Source organism: Bactrocera tryoni, chromosome 2 (genome assembly GCF_016617805.1).
Source record: "Bactrocera tryoni isolate S06 chromosome 2, CSIRO_BtryS06_freeze2, whole genome shotgun sequence".
Lineage (NCBI taxonomy): Eukaryota > Metazoa > Arthropoda > Insecta > Diptera > Tephritidae > Bactrocera > Bactrocera tryoni.
The window spans coordinates 24,297,738-24,316,934 of record NC_052500.1 but is presented as its reverse complement, the minus strand read 5'-3'; the positions used below and the strand labels follow the sequence as shown (position 1 = coordinate 24,316,934).

At 36.0% G+C, this 19,197-nt stretch overlaps 1 protein-coding gene across 3 annotated transcripts in view; it reads right to left on the bottom strand.

The window, feature by feature from the left end:
* LOC120767891 (CUGBP Elav-like family member 2) overlaps positions 1-6,101 on the bottom strand; it is a 181,692-nt gene extending 175,591 nt beyond the window's left edge. For all 3 annotated transcript variants that reach the window (XM_040094219.1, XM_040094217.1, XM_040094221.1), the window contains exon 1: positions 5,913-6,101. The gene's annotated coding sequence lies outside the window, so the exon portion shown is untranslated. The remainder of the gene's footprint in view (positions 1-5,912) is intronic.
* Positions 6,102-19,197: the final 13,096 nt, after the last annotated feature.

Here is a 19,197-nt window from a genome sequence, read left to right as displayed (position 1 = left end):
TAAAATCGAACCACTATAGAATGTAGCTGCCATACAAACTTGTCAATCAAATTCAAGTTCTTGTATGGAAACTGTTGTATAAGCGAAGCGATAAGCGTTTTATACCTAGCTCCGCTGCAACTGAATTTAAAGCTTTTTCAAGTTTTATTCTATTTACATATTTTTCTTGTTTTACAATATTTTTAATTTTTTTTTTATTTGTTATTATATTTTACTATTTTTTCTTTTCATTATATTTTTAAATTTTTGTATTATATTTTCTTGCAAAACATCCCAAAAGTAAAATTCTTCCCTTTATAAACTCGTCAGCGCTTATATAATAGGTTTCTACTTTATTTTCATAACTCACGCACACCTATTATTTCGCACAACACTGTCAGCCAGCCATGCATTTACCTGGGAACGCACATATGCAAGCGCTACCTTCGCAGCACTTTATTGGCACACAAATTACAAAAAGAAAATAATACGTGCGCAAAGCTACAAAAAAAACAGTTATATTTATATGTGTGTATAAGTAATAGTGTGGCACACAAAAGCCGGAAAAATCGATGCAACGTATCCATTATTTTTGTAGATCAGTGACACAAAAACGAGTTCATCCACTGACTCTGTGACTGGGCGACTTAGAACTGGTGTGTCAGTGTTAGCTATTGTGTGTTTTACATGTGTGTGTATATTTTTTCATGTGTGTGTATGTGTACTTTTACATCAGTGTGTGTATAAGCAAATAATTGTGTGTGTGCTTGTGTTATTGGCATTGTGTGCGACCGAGTGTTGTTATGCACTTTGGCTTTTCCGAATGGCTTTTCATATGCAATCAGTGGAACACTGGTCAGCCTGTAGTTAATCCTGCCGGCTATGGCTCTAGCCAACAACAAAACTTTTATGCGCTGTATTATTATACAATTTTTTCTAACAGTTATATAGATACATATGTATATGTATAGATATTTTTCCATTATTTTCTATTCACTCACGTTAGTTTTTGCACTCCAATGATTCTATATTTGAATTATAATTCGATTACTTTGAACGCGAGTTGTTGCTGGGATTTAGATTTGAGCTCGAACTCGCTTTTAAATTTAGTTTAGAAAGAGTTTATAGTTTTATATATATTTATATATACATAGATATGAGTGTGTGTGTAAGCACTAGTATTTTTCATTAACTACTGATTTTCGTATATCGAACCTTTGCCGCAGAAGACACGAACTTCAACTAACTCGAAAAATATTTCTCTGACGCTGACGCTGCTCCAGTTTCGTTTATTGCTATATATGAGTAGTGTATTGTTTTATCTGCGTCCATTTAGATAAGAATAATCTTATCATTTCGTCGATAAGCGTATATAGCGCGCTCTTATCTCAAAGCAAATTGTTGATCGTTGCCGCTGGTGAACCATAAAGCAACACTACAGATATTTGTTTAGTGAATGAGCGAGCATGTGTGTGTATATATGTATGTGTATGTATGAAAATATATATACATATACGTGCATAAATATGTGTGTGTGAGCAGTTTGTGAGTGTTTGTGTTAATGCCAGCGCGCACATGAGCCACAACACAGCAGTGAGTATGCACTTTAAAAACCACACACACATACATATTTATATAAGTACATATAAACATATACATATATTTATGTATATATAGTTTTCGTCCACACAACGGTACAGGTAATTCAAGTGACATTTATCGCATTTTTTTCAGACGCGTCGCCCGTTCCACGCATTGTTTGGTTTGCAAGTAGATTTTGTACGTCCGGAAACCCAAGCGGATCCATACAAAAATGACTTCGAAATTGTTAGTATATTGTTAGTGCGTGTGTATGTGTTTGTTTGCTGGCAGCTCATAGCTGTCTACTTGTTTCCCTCATTTGTGGGTGTAAACATTTACAAGTGTGCGATTAAGTAGAAACGTGAGTTTATGGCAGTTCGTTGTGCGTCCGTCCTCCCCTCCTTCGGTGCTGACTAATTTCATAAATTTTACATATCAAATGTTATTTAGATAAGATTAAATTTCGTAAGTGCAATACTTTTGTTTTGCGGTAAGTTGAGTGTATAGTGTCGCTTTAATAACGCCCTAGTTGATAGGCCTTTATTCGAGGGATTTTCTAAACTGCAGCAATACTAAATAGTATAAAGTCTAAATGAAAATAATAAATATGTATAAGGCAGTGATTTCGGTTAGAACATACTTTAAATTTCTCTCGTTGCCTGCAGCTACTTAAAATACATGACAGAAGACAATATTTCCTGCTATTTACTGTATATATGTACATGTATACCATTCGATAGTAAATATCAGTTAGCATAAGCTTAACATTGAAATTGTGCAACAGATTGATGGATTCGCAAAGCAGAATTTGCTAATATTTCGGGATATAACATATGGCCTTGAAGGTTTATAGCGCTGGAAACAAAACTGTTTATACCCTGAACAAGATCCGTCTGTGTCAGTATATACATACATCAGCTAGACCCTCGGTTTTGAGATATCGTTCTGAAATTTTTCGCACGATCTTTTGCATCCAAGAGGCGGCTTATTTATAGGAACCGCCGATATCGCAACAATACGAGTATAGCGAAAAGCTGCCATACAAAATGAACCATGAAAATCAAGTTCTTGTTTGTAAAACTTTTTCTATTGTAAAGGTTATTATAATAAAAATGTTTTTTCCTTTTTGGTACCAAAAATCAAGCGAACTTCCTACAAGTAGATACCAGTTTTCATAGAATAAGACATACTTGCTTCAAAATAGACATCAATATCGACATCTGCAATATTTGCATTGTTGGGATTTGAAAACCAGAATAAAGCACTAGGTCATAGGACCGCAGCATAGCAAGGAACAAGTGGGATGCATAAGTAATTCGAAGTTTATTTTTTCAAATAATTCAATGTGTCTTTAATTTAAGACATGGAAAAAAGTTAGTTGAACATAGACCTGCAGCTTTTCATATTCTCAGTTTACTGTAGAGGCAAATAATAAATAATAGTTCAAAAAATCTATTTTTTATTACCTTATTAAATTTTACAAGACCTCAAGAATATTATCCTAAATTTCCAAGTTGATCCGAGAAATAGTTTCAGCACCGTTTTTAAACGTGTTTTTCTCGAAACAGTGTTTTAGAAGTTGATTTCTCGAACACAATTCAACAGATACTCACGAAATATTACCCAAATCTTTGAGATACAGTTTTTTCCTTCTTTCAAGGATTTTTTTTCGATTACAGCTATTTGAAAAAAAAATGTCGCGTAATTTTAATTTTTTTTGTTTAAATGCCAAAAATTTAATTTTCACTTTTGTTCCCCTTTGTCTTAATTTTAAACTAAGGTGTTACTAAAACACGTAGCTTTTCGCTTTAGTTGATCCTGTAAGGAGTTATCCTGCCAACGCGGGCACATATTTTTCCGAGAGGTCACAGGAAATGGCATCGCAATGGCCGACTTTAAAATATTTTTTCTAAAAATTTCAGAATTTCTTTGTTAGTAGTGTATGGTTGTAACAATAAAAAATTCTAATAAAATATTTAATTTTTGATATAAGAAAGCCATGTAACCTCTTAATGTTTTGTATATAATACATAAGTTTTATGCAATCCATCAAATTATTAGCATCATATCCTACTTTCAGTTACCTACCATCATCCAACTCTAAAAAGTTACCTGAACATAAAAAATATTTACAAAAATTATACATATCTCCAATAATTACGTCATAAGGTTTAAAGTGATTTGTTTCATAGCTTGGTCTCTAACCTTATACCGAAAATATCATACAGGGTATCTTTATCTGTCATATACATATGTGAAATAATCTACATGGTAGTAAATAGAGTCATTAACACCGATTATTTTGGTGTTGAATATATTAATAATTGGGCAAACCTTCTCTCAACCCCCTACCCTTCACTATGCCATAATATTTTCTCCTGATTGATTTTATTTTATACTTATTACTTACAGAATATATCTTAACATAGCCTTAGTATTATGTGATTTGGTGTAAATTTTTTTTATTTATATATATTTTAGACCAATGAATGGTTTAAGTGAAAAATGAAACATATTTCTATTTTTCCTTGTATTTTTGAAACTTAAGACTTAAAATTCAATATAAGTAGCAACTCATAGAAAACAAAACTAAACGTTGATTGCAATTTTTATTTTTTAACACGGAAAAAATTACTTATCCACTAAATAAGAACCTTAAGGGCATTACGTATACCTCAGCAGACGTGTTAGCGCAAGGGTGTATCACAAGTGCTGACCGTTTTAAAGCATCTCTTAGAGTTTGTTCGATTCGCTGAAGAGTAAAGTTTCGCAAGTCGAAGACAACTATAGTTCCCAATTATGAGTCGAAGTCGTGTTGAGTTCGATACTGTCTAAATCAAATTTATAGCTCTTTTTAAGGGTTTACGCTTCTCTTAGTAGTTTTAGTATTGGGCTCGACAAGACTCTGATGACATTTTATGTCATCTATGTACTCCATAGAAGTAAATATAGTAATTTAAATAAGTTGATCAAAATTAATGGCAAAAATTTTAGTTAATGTGGAAAACTTGTTCAAGAAACAACGTTGATTTTTGTTTTTTTCTAAAAAAAATACCACTAATCGGATAGTGTATAATCTGCTGAGAATCTAGATGTGAAAATATCATGACTGTCATATAAGACTAACTTTGTTGAATTGAACTTTCTTAGTACAAAAGAAAGACCACCAAAAGCAGCAGTATTCATTCACTAAACTAATTAGTAACATCGATTCGGTAATTCGAATATATACAGTACATGTTTTCTCATTATGTTGCTTAATACCACCGTTAAATCAAGTCTTGTAAGTCGTCTTCGATTCAAAATAGTAAATCGTTTATTACTAGAATACCGTTACTAACGTAGTTGCATTCGGTTATGATAAGGCATGCGCATTATCGTCGCGTATGTTGCCACACATCTTCTAAGCTTTATATGCAGTGAAAATAGAACTACAACCCAAATAGGCTAGATAATGTAGGTTAAAATGACTGAACCATAGTTAAAAACAAAACAATATTATACGATCTTAACTAATGTAAGTGTTCGTGGACTGGAGTTCGAAGTGTTGTTTTCATTAGAACCAAGATTCAGCACTGTATTTACATGAGAAAGAGATCTTAATATAGGGTTTTGGCGGTATAGGACTGTTGATCTAAAAACCTTTAGAGATTATTAAAAATTGTATTTAATTACTAAGATAAGTGCTTTAACGTATATAGTTGAGTTCCTCATATCCGGACACCCACTGTTGCAGGATTTTTGTCCGCCTATAAGAACTGTTCAAGTATGGGGGCGTGGAAGAAACGAGTGCTTAAAATTTTTTCTTAGAGTCAGATTTAGCAATTCAGAACTATGTTTCTACTGAACTAATAAAAGGGTGCAGATGTCAGGCAGGAGTGAATGAATGACAATTGTGCCATTAGTTTCGCTTAAGCCAACGCGAACCAGTGAGCAAGTCAATTAGATTGCTGTGATCATTCTGCGTATTGTTCTTAAAAAACTGTCTCAAAAGTCCACAAATTATTGAGAATTATAAAAAAAACCGGGACTACATATTCTCAATAATTTTCTTTTTCACGTTTTATGAAATCTTGTGCGTTTAATAGAGATAATTCTCACGAAAAATTAGCTAAATAATTTTCAAGTCCGTTTCTTGGAACATATTCATGTCCGATTATGGGAATGGTTTTGTATGAAAGTATGAATGAAGACGTTATTTTCATGAATTTTGTTCAGTTATGAGAGGTGTCCTGTTATCAGGGCTGTCCATAATGGAAATTACACTGTGTATTTGTACTGTAAATATATATATGTTAGGATTTGTGAGTCTACTATGTTTTTAGTAATATAATATAAATGCTTCAACTTACTTATTTTCACTAGTATCTCTCTTTTCAAACACTATACTTCTAAAAACATTCAAAACGTTCGTCCTATAAACCGTTAAAAACACTCGTATTATTGGATTATTGCTTTTTGTGGTTCATAATGACTCTATTTTAATAATATGAAACGCATTTGATTTTTCTGTTATTTATGTAGGCCGGTTACGCGCGCGATATCCGCTCGATAATGGTAATAAATATAAACTAAACTCAACCGTTCAATAAAAACAAAAAAATACCAATACCAAAGTCAACAGCAAGCGACGTTCAACGAAATTATACGATTACATTGGAAATGGATTGAAGTGCCGGCCACTGGCAGGACACACACCAACAGGAGCTGCACGGATGTACGGGTGGAGGTGTGCATTTTTATATGTATATATGTATGGGTGTGTTGGTATGAGTATGTGTTAAGTATAGCGCAAGGGTTGTGTGCTGAAGGCGTGGGTGTGCGGTGTGGTGGCGCCGTATGCGCGTTCACATTAATCGTGGAAATAATCGAATTGTGATGGACAGGAAAACAACTTATTGGTATACGGTACTTATGTGCATACAACCATATATACCCCACATATGCAAGTGTGTGTTTATGTGCGCATATTAAACGGCATATATGAAGTATAGGGCCAGCTTTTTCATATAGATATGTGCTTGGCGGCGCATACATACTTACATTACAGCACTTACAGAAATATGTAGCGGGAAGTGGGAGGCACGTGAGTGAAAGTTGCATTAAATTGCTTTCTACAATGTTGTGGGCAGATACATTTTAAATGGGCTGGCAGTCGCCACATAGGCACATACTTATGTACCTATGGTTGGTGGTGGCAGAGGGGGGCACTTTTCCACATATTTACATCCATTTAGGCATAAATAATAATTATTTCAAATATGTCTATGCCTAAGTGCTTATACGGTATAGACTAATGCTTCTAAAACAATAATCAATGCATTGGAAAGCGTATTTACTACGTCTTTTTGGGACACGCGGGTATATAATTTTTTTCTGAAATTTTTATTGGGTGTTTATGGCTTTAATAATTCTACATATGTAGGTGCATACAGATGTATGTGTATTGTTAATTTTGTTTCAATATTTTTTTTTTAATTATTAAATTATATAAATATGTCTCAACTGAGTCCCTAGTACTATGTATGAGTAGACATTTCAATCCCATTCCTACATACTTGTTCAAATATTTTACGTATAGTAAAACACATATTTGGATTTCTGTATATAGTAACCTTATAATAAAAGTACACACTGAAATTTAAATTTTGAGATTTTAAAGGCGCGCGTACTTTCTTTATTATACATATAATAATAAATACATATGGAACATACAAATACATAAATGTACGTGTGTTCCCAAGTAAACAGGACTTTTTGAATTTAGCGCCCCCAGATGGCGCCATCTATATGTCGACTGTGCTAGAATCTGCTATCTTTATCGATTGTCTAGTGAGAACTTCATGACATTTCATGGATTGGAAGTTATTGCGTTTTAAGTGTCAGTACGTTTATGTTATCGGTGCGAAAATGAGCTTCGAACAAAGAGCCAACATTAAATTTGGTTTTAAGATTGGTAAAACTTTTACCAAAATGTTTCAATTGATGAAACAACCTTATGGCACTGATTGCCTATCCCATAGTAGAGTGCACGAGTGGTTTTAACGTTTTCGAAGTGGTTGTGAGGACATAAATGGCGATCAACAAGTGGGCGAATCAAAATCCGTGATCACCGGAACTTCCATTGGATCTGAGCGTGAATTCATCAAAAATTAGCCAAAATCATCATTGAAATTCATGGATATGGAATTGAACATCTTCAAAACATTGACTTATCGCATTTTGATCAAATATTTGGGCTTACGAAAGGTGTGTGCACGGTTTGTCCCGCACAAATTGACTGATGATCATTCGATCGACGCTTGTGACCGATTATTTGACCAAAAATTACATTTTAACCATTAATCATTCCCCGTATTCACCTGATATGGTACCGTGCGATATCTTCCATTTCGGTAAAATGCATTTGCCCATGAAGGAAAGCGTTATGCAGACTTAGAGAAAAAAACATTTTTTCTGTTTTTTTTAAGTCCTGTTTACTTGGGAACGCACCTTGTATATAATACATATCTCAATTCCTGTGTATCGAAACCTTACAATCAAAGAGCACGTTGAAAATTTAATTGTGAGACTTTAAAGGCAATTTCAGCCATGAATTAGTCGGCTATCATGGCGCAATAAGGGTCGTAATTGACGGTGAATTCCTCACCGGCATAATTTTTAAAGAAATATGGGCCAAAGATTCCACCGGCAAACAAACCAACTTGTTCTTCGTCCTAAATGCAGCAATTCCGCTTGCTTACATACCCATGGAACCAGAAATAGGCCTCATCGCAACATCGGATCTTCTCGGAATTTTCTAGATAGCCCAGTCGAGCGGCTTCAGTTCTTGTGCAAGCTAAATTTTGTACGCTATCAGTTAAAGAATTCAATTGAATTCAAGAAATAAAATGCGCCAAACCGTTCCATACGTAAATCCGATTTGTTGGGAAAGGCGCCGTCTTCGTGTACACTCTTAGCTATGTCTACTTTATTTTCTTCACTACGTGCTGAGAGTGATCTATTCGGTCGAAAATTATCCAATGATAAATGCTCGGTCTCAAGATGGGTTGTGATGTTGCAAACGGTACGCTCAGTGGGCCGATTGTGTTGACCATAAGTTGAGCGATCGCATTCTTTACAAAACGTTACCGAATTGTAAACATTTTTCAGGCATAAGTTATCAATATTGAAGAAAAATAAAATGACAGCTTGATACGACTCACGTATAATCTCAAAAAAGCCTATTGAAAAGAGTACTTCTACTTTAATCACCCGTTATAAGTATATACCTTATAGGACCTTCCACGTTTTCTTCTGATCGTTACAAACTTTTTGACAAACCTAATGTGTTCTGTTCAGTAGACAAGGATTACCTGAATCTATTGTGAGCGCACATGGGAGTTTAACTAACTGGCTAACTAGAGGCGGAAACTTAATTGAAATTAAAAGCCATATTTAATAACTGGCTTATGGCTAAAGTGGGGATACAAATATAAATGGTAGCGTATTTGAAAGCACTTTGTTTATAGATATAAAGAGCCCTTACATTACTTTTGAAGGGGTGGTTTTTAAATGGAGTGAATTCGAACATAGAATTTAATTACAGTGGTTTACCAATAATTGTTGCTAAGCTCAAATTTAATAATAACTTGTTAAACTTAAAGACCTTTCCTCAAGTTAAGGCAACTATTTATAGCTTTTACAAAAAATTTCTTAGAGGGTTAGCTGTCAAACTAGCTGTCAGAGTGAACATATGCTTTTGACATTTATGTTCCGTAAGCTTTCAAATGCTACCCTGAGAGAGACTTAAACTGAAATAAATTTTAAAAGTTACTAAAATTGATTTTTAAAATGATGTGCAAAATTGAGTTTAAGTTCTCAACGTTAAATAATCTTCATCGTCTGCTTTAGCAAATATTTTTCTTAAGGGATAAGTAGAAAAGATAATTTGCGATTTGTGCAGTAAAATACAATCCAGAAGAGACTCTGAAAGCAGACTCACTTACATCGAAAAGCTTACCTTCTCAAAGTTGGGTTACATGCCAAGAGTAATATTGGTTAACACGTTTTTAGAGCTGAAGTTGGACCAACTTTTTGCTTATGGAGAGTAAAAATAGAGAGTGCACAGGCTTACTGATATTTTGGCTTTTGAAGTTTATGGTTCTATATGGTAGGGCAATAGGCAATTTTACAAGTGAAATCTCTACTTTTTTCTGAATAAATTTATGGACTGAATCATATCAAGAAATGAGAAAAAATACACCACCAAGGTCACGTGACTTAGCTTTAATAAAGTCACTTTTTGTGCATCTAATATGCCAAAAAAATGCGTTTAAGAAATTGGATAATTATTGCACGTTTAGAAATTGGATAATTATTGCAGAAAGAATATGTTAATATCACGAAAAAAGTGAATGTTCCTTTTTGTTGTTCCCTAGATCTTTTTGGAATATGCTGTCAAGTCCTTGACCAAATAAAAGTCCGCTTTCGTTTCGATTATTCTGACTTAACTGTTGTGAGACCGTTTCTAAATTCCCACAAGTGCTGACAGTCAGTGGAAAACTCGAATTTCTATTAGTCAGCGTAACTATAGAAAATATTATGCTTTGCATTTCCACTTGCACCTTATAGGAAAGGCGCCAATATCGTACCTGGGCATGCAGTGTTTACCCCAAGTCACCAAGGCACTGACGGAAAATGTCACTTGTGCCAGTTATTGTTCGATAATTCATTATAAATTTATATAAGAAAAAGTTAAGTGCCGGCCACAAGGAAAAACCCACAACTAACCGCAAGCTAACCAAAGTTAAATCTATGTGTGTTTGTATGTATATATATATAATGTATAAGTGTGTGTGAGTATGTGCATATGCTTAAGAATTGCCGCATTCAAAATGTCACCCGCAAATCAAAGGCAAATGCCAAACCAGCAAACCAATAAGGATCCGGTGGTCGGAGTGTCCTTTCAAAGTCAAAACACAATTTCGTGGCTTGTTGACCACAACTAATAACATACAATGAGCGGATACGAATTTGGTTCAGATCCAAAATAAATGCTTCGCATATATTGGTTTGTACCGCAGTTGGGTACCACATATGCCCTGCGGCAGCTTCTCCGTCTGTCAGTTGGGGTGCTCCCCGCTATATGTCTCTTTCAATTCGATTATCTCAGCAGGAGCGGATTAGTTTCGAATTAATTTCTGGTCTTCTTACACGATGGAAAGTATTATTTATGCAAGTAGTGACCTATTTGAGAGACATATGTGTATGACAGCCCCGGTTTGACATCCAGAAAATTTCTGTTTGTTAACACACAACTAAAATATTCTCGAATCTAGAAGAAGCGGTTGACGTATTATAAAGGAGAGTCAGAGTTATGTATATTCATCAGCTCAGACAAAGACCTTACGAAATTGTATTGCGGATCGTAACCTCAAAATACAAAAATAGTTTGAAATGAAATTATATGTATTTATATCCATCTACCTTCGGAAAACGTACACGAGTTAGAAAATATTACTCATATAAGTAAATCATTATTTCTTGCAGGAAATTCGGCCATAACCTTAAGTTCTATGGCATCCGCCCACGTTCGATTGCATTCTGCTTCTGCGGTTAATAGTAAACAAATAGCCATAGAACAATAAGACAATTGTTACTATAGGCATAGCAATTTGTCAAGCAGGTATTTGAAGAAGATGAAGGTGGGGTATATTGCAAGGACATTTGTGTATAGCGTCGTCAATGGTAGCTAAATGTATGATATTTATTGATTTCTACGTATATTTATGTAATTATATCCCACGTAGCAAAAATAGACGCCGAATTTTTAATTTAGAAAATCTGGATTAGGAAGAGGAGGAAAATTTGAGAACACTCTTTGCGATAACAAAGGGTACAAGACCTGGTCAAGGAATGGTGTAGAGGTATCAACTCCTTGAAGATGACCATCGTCCCATTTACGAGACGCAGGTCTCTGCCTGGTCTCAGAAACTTAACTTCCGGGGGCAGAGAGAGAGAGAGAGAGGACTAATATGGTCAAATATCTTGGTCCCACGTTGGACTCCACTCTGCGCTGGAAGCAGCATGTTCAATCGGCTTGCTGGTAGATCCTGAGGCTGCAAGTCAAGGATTGTCAAGTGGCTATACACCATGATCCTGCGACCGATTATCACATATTGAGGAAATCGAAGCTGCAAGGCGAGTGCCTGCGTCCTGTGTATCGGGTGCCATGTGCACATGTCCGAAAGCAGCACTTGAAGTCTTGCTGGAACCCGGTTGCTTCGGTCATGTCGCCAAAATCACATTGCTCCATATGACAGCAGAAGGGTTTGGCAGAGGTAATATCTTTCCAACGCATGAAGGACCTAAGTGGCGAAATAGCAGTGGCTCACCTTCCAAGGGATAGCATTACCAAAAGTCTTCACTTCAATAGGAATTTTAAACTTACTTTCAGCAGTAAGACCTAATGGAAGGCGTCCGCTCTCGAGCTACTGCTTAGGGACATAACAATCAAGTGGTATACCGACGGCTCGAAAACGTTGAAGGGAATGGGCGCATAGGTCGCAGGACTACGCAAAAAACTCTCCATAGCTGTGGGTAGTTTTCCGAGCATATTCCAAGCTTGGGTCTTTACTATAAGTCGGTGCGTAGAGTTAAACATCCAACGCAACTACCGCAATGACACAATGAACGTGCTAAGCGGCACTCAAAGCCATCTCTGCGTACGATATCAAAACGCTATTGGTGCAGGAATGTATAGAACGACTGTATAGTAACCAGAACCTTATTTGGGTGCCAGGTCAAAAAGGTATAGTCGAAGATGAAGCCGGAGAGCTTGTCCGCAGCATCCACCAACATGGTTGGACCGAAACCTTTAAAGGCCCTTGGATCCATGTTTCCGTATAGAGATAACATCACCTCAATAGCACCTAATTTATCAATTTGCTGCGGCTAGGTGAGACGTTTTGACTAAGGAGAAGGCACAATAGACTCTAGGCCTATCTAGGTTTATAATATTTTATATATAATATGATCTTCCTAAACAAATCGCTGTGAAAATATGCTTTTCAAATAATAAATAAAATACTCCTAATCACAGAAATTTATGCACCTAGCTATACAAGTTTGGGCACCACTGCTGTTCGGCTATAAAATTACTCACACATGTAAATCCTTATTCTGCTTTACTGGGTTAACTCAATTTGAGCGCCATTTAACCGCCATTCGATGCAGGCACAATAATTATTTTCGACAACCAAAGGATTTTACCGCAGTTACGTCGATTCTCCTTGTTAGATTGACTTGACTTCGGTTATTTTTGTAACTGATTGCATGCCGTTCGACCACGAGAATATGTTTTATGATGCATACAACTGTACATTTGTTTTCTTACATGGTATAGCTATACTATATAGAGCAATGTTTGCTGTAAGCTGTCGACCACAAAACCGGTAACGAAGGGAAGTGTTCATTTAGCTGGTCAATAATTTTGTGACAAGTTTGCTGTAATTACCGCATACAAGTGAAGCATACTCTGTGTATTAACCATACAAAATGGTTGTGATGTGTGCGTATTAGGGTGTACGAGTATAATATATTGTTGTTTTCGCTGTTTGAATTTTGTATAGCAATTTATTGACGAGTCATGCGTTGACGTGGACTATAGATGAGTGGTTGGTCGTTGGCTATGTGGCTACCACGCGCTTAGTTGCGACTTCGAAGCGTGTTGCGGACAAACTTTAAAATTGAAATGAAAGTTGTTTCTGGGGCATTAGCGAACACTTGGCAAGTAATTTGGACTCTAATTGGAATATTTTAGTTTGGAAAATCATTGGCGAAAGCCAGCCGGCGTTAAATGTAAGAAGTGTCACCATTTGTGTAGGATAAGATATCGCACAAAACATATTCAAGGCGCAAATTAATAACTGCAGCACTTAGCTGGGATAATTAAGCACCGAATGAGGTGTTCACACACATTTTAATAAGTTTTCATAATATGAAAATATTAGATTGTCAAATATCTCTATTTTGCTTTTTTCTCTTTATTCAATGCTTTATAAAAAGTGTTAGAGTGATCGGTTTTAGTTCAAATATGCGACGTTTCGTTCGATACTCTGTTTCCATCTAGACGGCAACTTCATAACAGCCCCCTCCTTATTTGCGAAGAACTCGGACAGCCACTTTTCACAAGCCTCTTCAACTTTACACTAACAAGGGCGTTCCCCATGGACAGAAACAGGTGGTAATCACTTGGCGCTATGTCTGGGCTATATGGTGGATGCGATAAAACCACCCATCCCAGCTCCTGTAGCTTTTGACGAGTCATCAACGAAGTGTATGGTCTGGCGTTGTCCTGATGGAACACTACACCCTTCACTTTTGGCCAATTCTGGACGCTTCTGGTCGATCACCTGCTTCAAGCGGTCCAGTTGTTTACAGTAGATGGTAGAATTAAGCGTAGATTATTTCCTTCCAATCCCACCAAACACCCAGCAAAACCTTCCTGGTCACTGACTTGGCCACTGTTTGGGACGATTCACCGGCCTTCAACCACGACCGCTTGATATTGTCGTATGTGATCCATTTTTCGTCACCAGTCACCGTGCGCTTCAAAAATGTGTCGAGTTCGTTCCGTTTCAGCAGCACATCGCAGGCGTTGATTCGGTCCAGAAGGTTTTTTGCGTCAAATCATGCGGCACCAAAACATCACGCTTTTCTGTGTATCCAGTCTTCTGCAGATGGTTTAAAATGGTTTGGTGACTAACTCCCATCTTCTGGGCGATGTCACGAGATGCTACATGCCGGTCTTACTCGATGTTTCCCATGATTTGATTCGTCGTCATAGGTCTTCCGGCCTGAATCGTCGAAACCATACCTCCGCAGTTCGAAGTAATAGAGTACCATCCCCCAAAACACCATTAATCTCACGGAACGTTTCTCTAGCGGATTTGCTTTAACGAAGGAAAACTTTAAAATAGCATGAATTTCGGCGTTAGTGAACTCCATGTTTACACGTCTGTAACAGTTGAACGCAATATCCAAACTAATCACGCATAGCGTCGTTTTGTAGGTTATATCAAGAACTTTCAAAGATATATAGTACGAGTATTGCCAGGCAGCGCTTTATATATAGCCGCAAAATTCAAAAGACAAAAAAGGCGGACGGGAGATATTTGACAACCTAATATGATGTACTTAACAGTGAATCGAACTTTATTAATTTTGAAGAGAAATATGTCAAATTTTTATAACCAGGTTAACGGAATCTATGCGTTTTTTAAGGAGGGTCTATTGAAAGGTCCTGATCATGAAATAACCGCTCTGAATCTGATATAATTTATTAGAAAAGCAGTAACTTAAGACTAAGAAGCACCAACGAAAAAATCAATAGGTCTAAGAAGGAGTGTTCGCAGGCAACCATCTCAAAGTTTTAGGTAACAAAATATTCACTCAAAATACGACTTCATACCAGATCTAGCTATAGAGCTCTGGGTAAAACTTCTGGAAATATTGAAAATATCACTTTACACGCAAGCCGAAGGGCATGTGTCGATGTGAGAAGAGGAAGGATATTGACCGCAACAAATTCACGAATGAATAACAATTTGGATACGTCATTTAGCAGGGCGTACCTTTTGCAACCCCTATACAGAAGGGTCTCAACTTCATGATATTAACTAAAAACGTCTTTCATAGCAAAGACTTGAATACAAAAAAAAGTTTAATTAGAACTTGTCAGATAACACAATCAGTTCAGTGATTGTTTCCAGCGAACCGCTTTTATATCCAGAGCAGGGAATATTTAATTTGCTATAATGTTTGCAACACCTTAACAGGAAACGTCTAAGGCCTTATAAAGTATATATAGTTGTATAAATGATATTGCCCTTAGGATGGTAAGGATTAGATAAGTTGTTATCGAGGCTTAGCAGACGTGCTGTTTCGACGGAGTCGGATCAACGGGAGGCGAGTGTCAGATGTGTAAGATAAGCATGGCATGCAAAAAGGTGGCTAGTGTCATCAGGGACTCATTGTACGCTGGACATATATTTTATATGACAGGGTCTATTCAGGATAAGTAGGAGTTTAACCTGCTACAGCATCCAGCACGAAACTGCGCAAGGGTCAGTCTCGTGGCAATTCGAGTTAGTGGCTCAATTGTGAATGGCGGTCAGTGCATGTCTGAAGTTAGTTGCATTCGGAGTCTGGTCGGCGAATTATTTTACATCGTCGATGTAATTGAGAAAGGTTCCCTTGATGCGAAAGCACCCTAGTGGAAACTGCTTGCAGAGGAGTCCGTTATGCTCCTTAACTGGGAACATGCGGGCCTCACTATACAAGGGTTTCGTTGGGAGACATCAAGAGGCATCCCGTCGTAATCCGGAGTGAGGTATTCTGACATGTTTGCGTTTCACTGCATTAAGGTGACCATATAGCCAATTGCCTTGTATGTTGGCAACAACGTTTATTTTGTATTTGTCCCATGTGCTACCGGTTAGCGACTTTAGGATTTTTTTGCTGTTCTGTACTTTGGCAATAATCACGGTCGAGTGAGGAATTAAGGATCACAGGTTACATCTAAAATCTTAGGTTTATTCATAGTCGGAATCTTAACGTCATCGACTGCAATATGAAGATCAAGTCTGTACCCCTTCGCCCAGTTTATGAATATAATCGCTATGGATTTAGTGCAGGAGAGTTTTAAGTTCCCTGCAGCGAGGAAACGAGAAAGTTCGAAGAGATAGCGCTTGAGCACATGCCATCGATGCCATTGCCCGACGTCATTATCGTGAAATCATCAGCGTACGAGGTGATGGAAATTCCCTTTGGTGGTTGCGAGAGTTTTGAGATGTGGAAGTTAAACAGAAATGAGAAGAGGACACCACCTGCGGAACTCCTTGTTTAATTCTTCTTAGTTTGGAGTTTTTACCTCTAAATGGTACGGATGATTGACGACCCTTCAGATAGTTCAAAGTCCACCTCTTCGTTGCTGGAGAGAGCGTACATTTTTTGATGTCCTCAAGTAGCGCTGTGTGATTGACTATGTCAAAGGCTTTTGATAAGTCCAACACAACCAAGATCGTCCACTCGCATGGTGGTTTCTGGGTAAGGCCATAAACTATCTGGACGTTTATGACGTTAATCAATGGCGTGGTGCTCTGCACTTCTCGGAAGCCATCAAGGCCTCAAGTGTCTTGACTACTGGGCAGAGAAGAGTTATCGGATGAATCGACTCCCCTTTGTAAGCAGGTTTGCTAGGTTTAAGTAGTGGAACGGTTTGAACTTTTTATAATCCTTTAAGCTCTAAAGTATGCACCTATTAAGGGTAGTTTCAGTGCAGGCAATGTTTACGTTTTTATCTTGTTTCGTCTACCCTTTCAAAAAACGGACTATGATGATTCTTTGACAAGTTTTTAAATGCCATAAGTTTTTAAATTTGTTGTCAAAGCTGCTATTTTTAAATTGTCTTATTGGTGCATGTTGTATTATTATGTTCTGATATGCAAAATTGTTTAACTCACTGAGAAGCGAGCGCTTAATAGTTTCCTAGCAGTTAATATACACAAAGTCAGAGTTTCTTATAAATTTTCTGCTAAATTTTTGTTGTAGCGGAGATTCACAAAATCCAGATGTTAAAAAACTAATGTGTATCATAAAAATATCAAACATATGTCATAATTTTTAATATTTTTGAGATATTATGACTGGTTTTATAGTTGCGGTCCACTACTTTTCACAGTTCATGGCGAGCTAGAAGACATTAAAACAATTCAAGACTTCATAAAAGTTTTTTATATGAATTTTATGAATAAGAACAGCAATTATAATTCGAGATAGTGAAACATGCCAACTGCAATATTTTTACAATTTTTTTTGCAGAATTTTGAAATATTTCGTTTTGCTGAATTTTTAATTTTTTTCCCAAAATTTGAGTTTTTTGTTTTTTTTTGCATTTTCGAAATTTTGCCAAAAGTATCGTAACTCAATATTGACATATATAACTATATATAGATGTATATATGCACTACCCAGTACACAACCATATATCTGTCAATTCGTGCCACTTATTGGCACCGGCAATGCAAAATAAAAATTACCAATAAAAAGAACTTATGCTTTCCTTTTGCACACTCACCTACCAATCGCTGGCTCACACTCGTAAGTGCTCGCGTTCGATGCGAATTAATTACTTATCAAAAAAAAAAAGGAAGAAAACGTCATAAATTTTTGAAATTTATGCCATACATTTGTTGTGGATCGGCGAATGGCAAATCGAATTGAGGGAAAATTTAAAATATAGCACACATCTGCAGCGGAAAGCAACGCACATACACACACACACATGAATATATGTATATATATATATATATATATGAATGCAAATGGAAAAACACATCTTTTTACTTAATTGCTTTGCTTGATTTTAATTTTTCCATTTTCCTTTTTCTAATTTGTTTGAATTATGTCGCATTTTTTCGCTTTCAACAACATATTGTGGGCCGGTTTGTATATTTGTAGGTATGATTGTGTGTATATATGTATGCATGCAGGTATATACATATGTATGTTTGTAGATATGTATCTGTGTCGGTTTAATTTTGTGATTATTTGTCAATTTGTGCCGCCAACGCATTCCCGACGACCTGTCGGTCAACTGCGACGGAAAAAGAGGCAAAAGCTAAGCGATTTGGATTCTTAAGCAGAATACATACATACATATGTATATACATATGGGTATACAAACATATTTCTATACAATGTACCGCAAATATTTGAATGTTTCTGTCAAAATAATATAAGCAAAATTTGAGAATATGCATATTACTTTGAAGGGGCTTTTGGAGGGATTTGAAGTATTTTTTGTTTATAAAATTGTTATACTTTTGTTATTATTATTATTATTATTGTAAAAATTTATAAGCAATATTTTTTTATTTTTTCTATTGTGAATAATATGAATTTTTTAATTTTCAAGTATACAGAAAATAATGGTCTCAAGTCAGCTCTTCGGTACCAACAAACATCATTTTTGACTTGCAGTTTGTTTTTGAAAATATTCTGAATAACATATCGTGAAATTAAGTTTTTTATTGCTTACAATTCACTACATCATATTACAGCTTCCGCTGTAAGATATAACCTATGTATGTATATATAACCAACTTATAACCTATATATAACCAATATATAACCAACTTATAACCAATATACAACCACTTTATAACCAAAACTCAAATTTTGTTTCAATACGACTGGTCCCTATTACATCGTTTTTCCCTCATCTGTAAACTAATTAAAAGTGATGTTACGTCATTATAAATCTTAGTTGACAATAAGTATATATATGAATAAAATTATGTGGCAGCACTTTTAACCACTCCATTGAGTATCATCTTGAACCCATTTCGTTCTAAACAATTGTCACAAAGTGGTCCAAGACCCACTCGTTTATATACCAGCGCCACTGTTTCTGTTATGTTTAGTTGGAGAACATGACATATGCGCTTCCTCCACCATTCAAAAATAGTGTTTCTATTAATAATCCGTATGTTATTAAAATTAGATATATTGACTTTTCGTTCGCATACTGAATCTACATCTGTGGGTGTTTCCAAATATTGTTTTTGTTTTCGAAAAGTGTTTTTGTTTTCG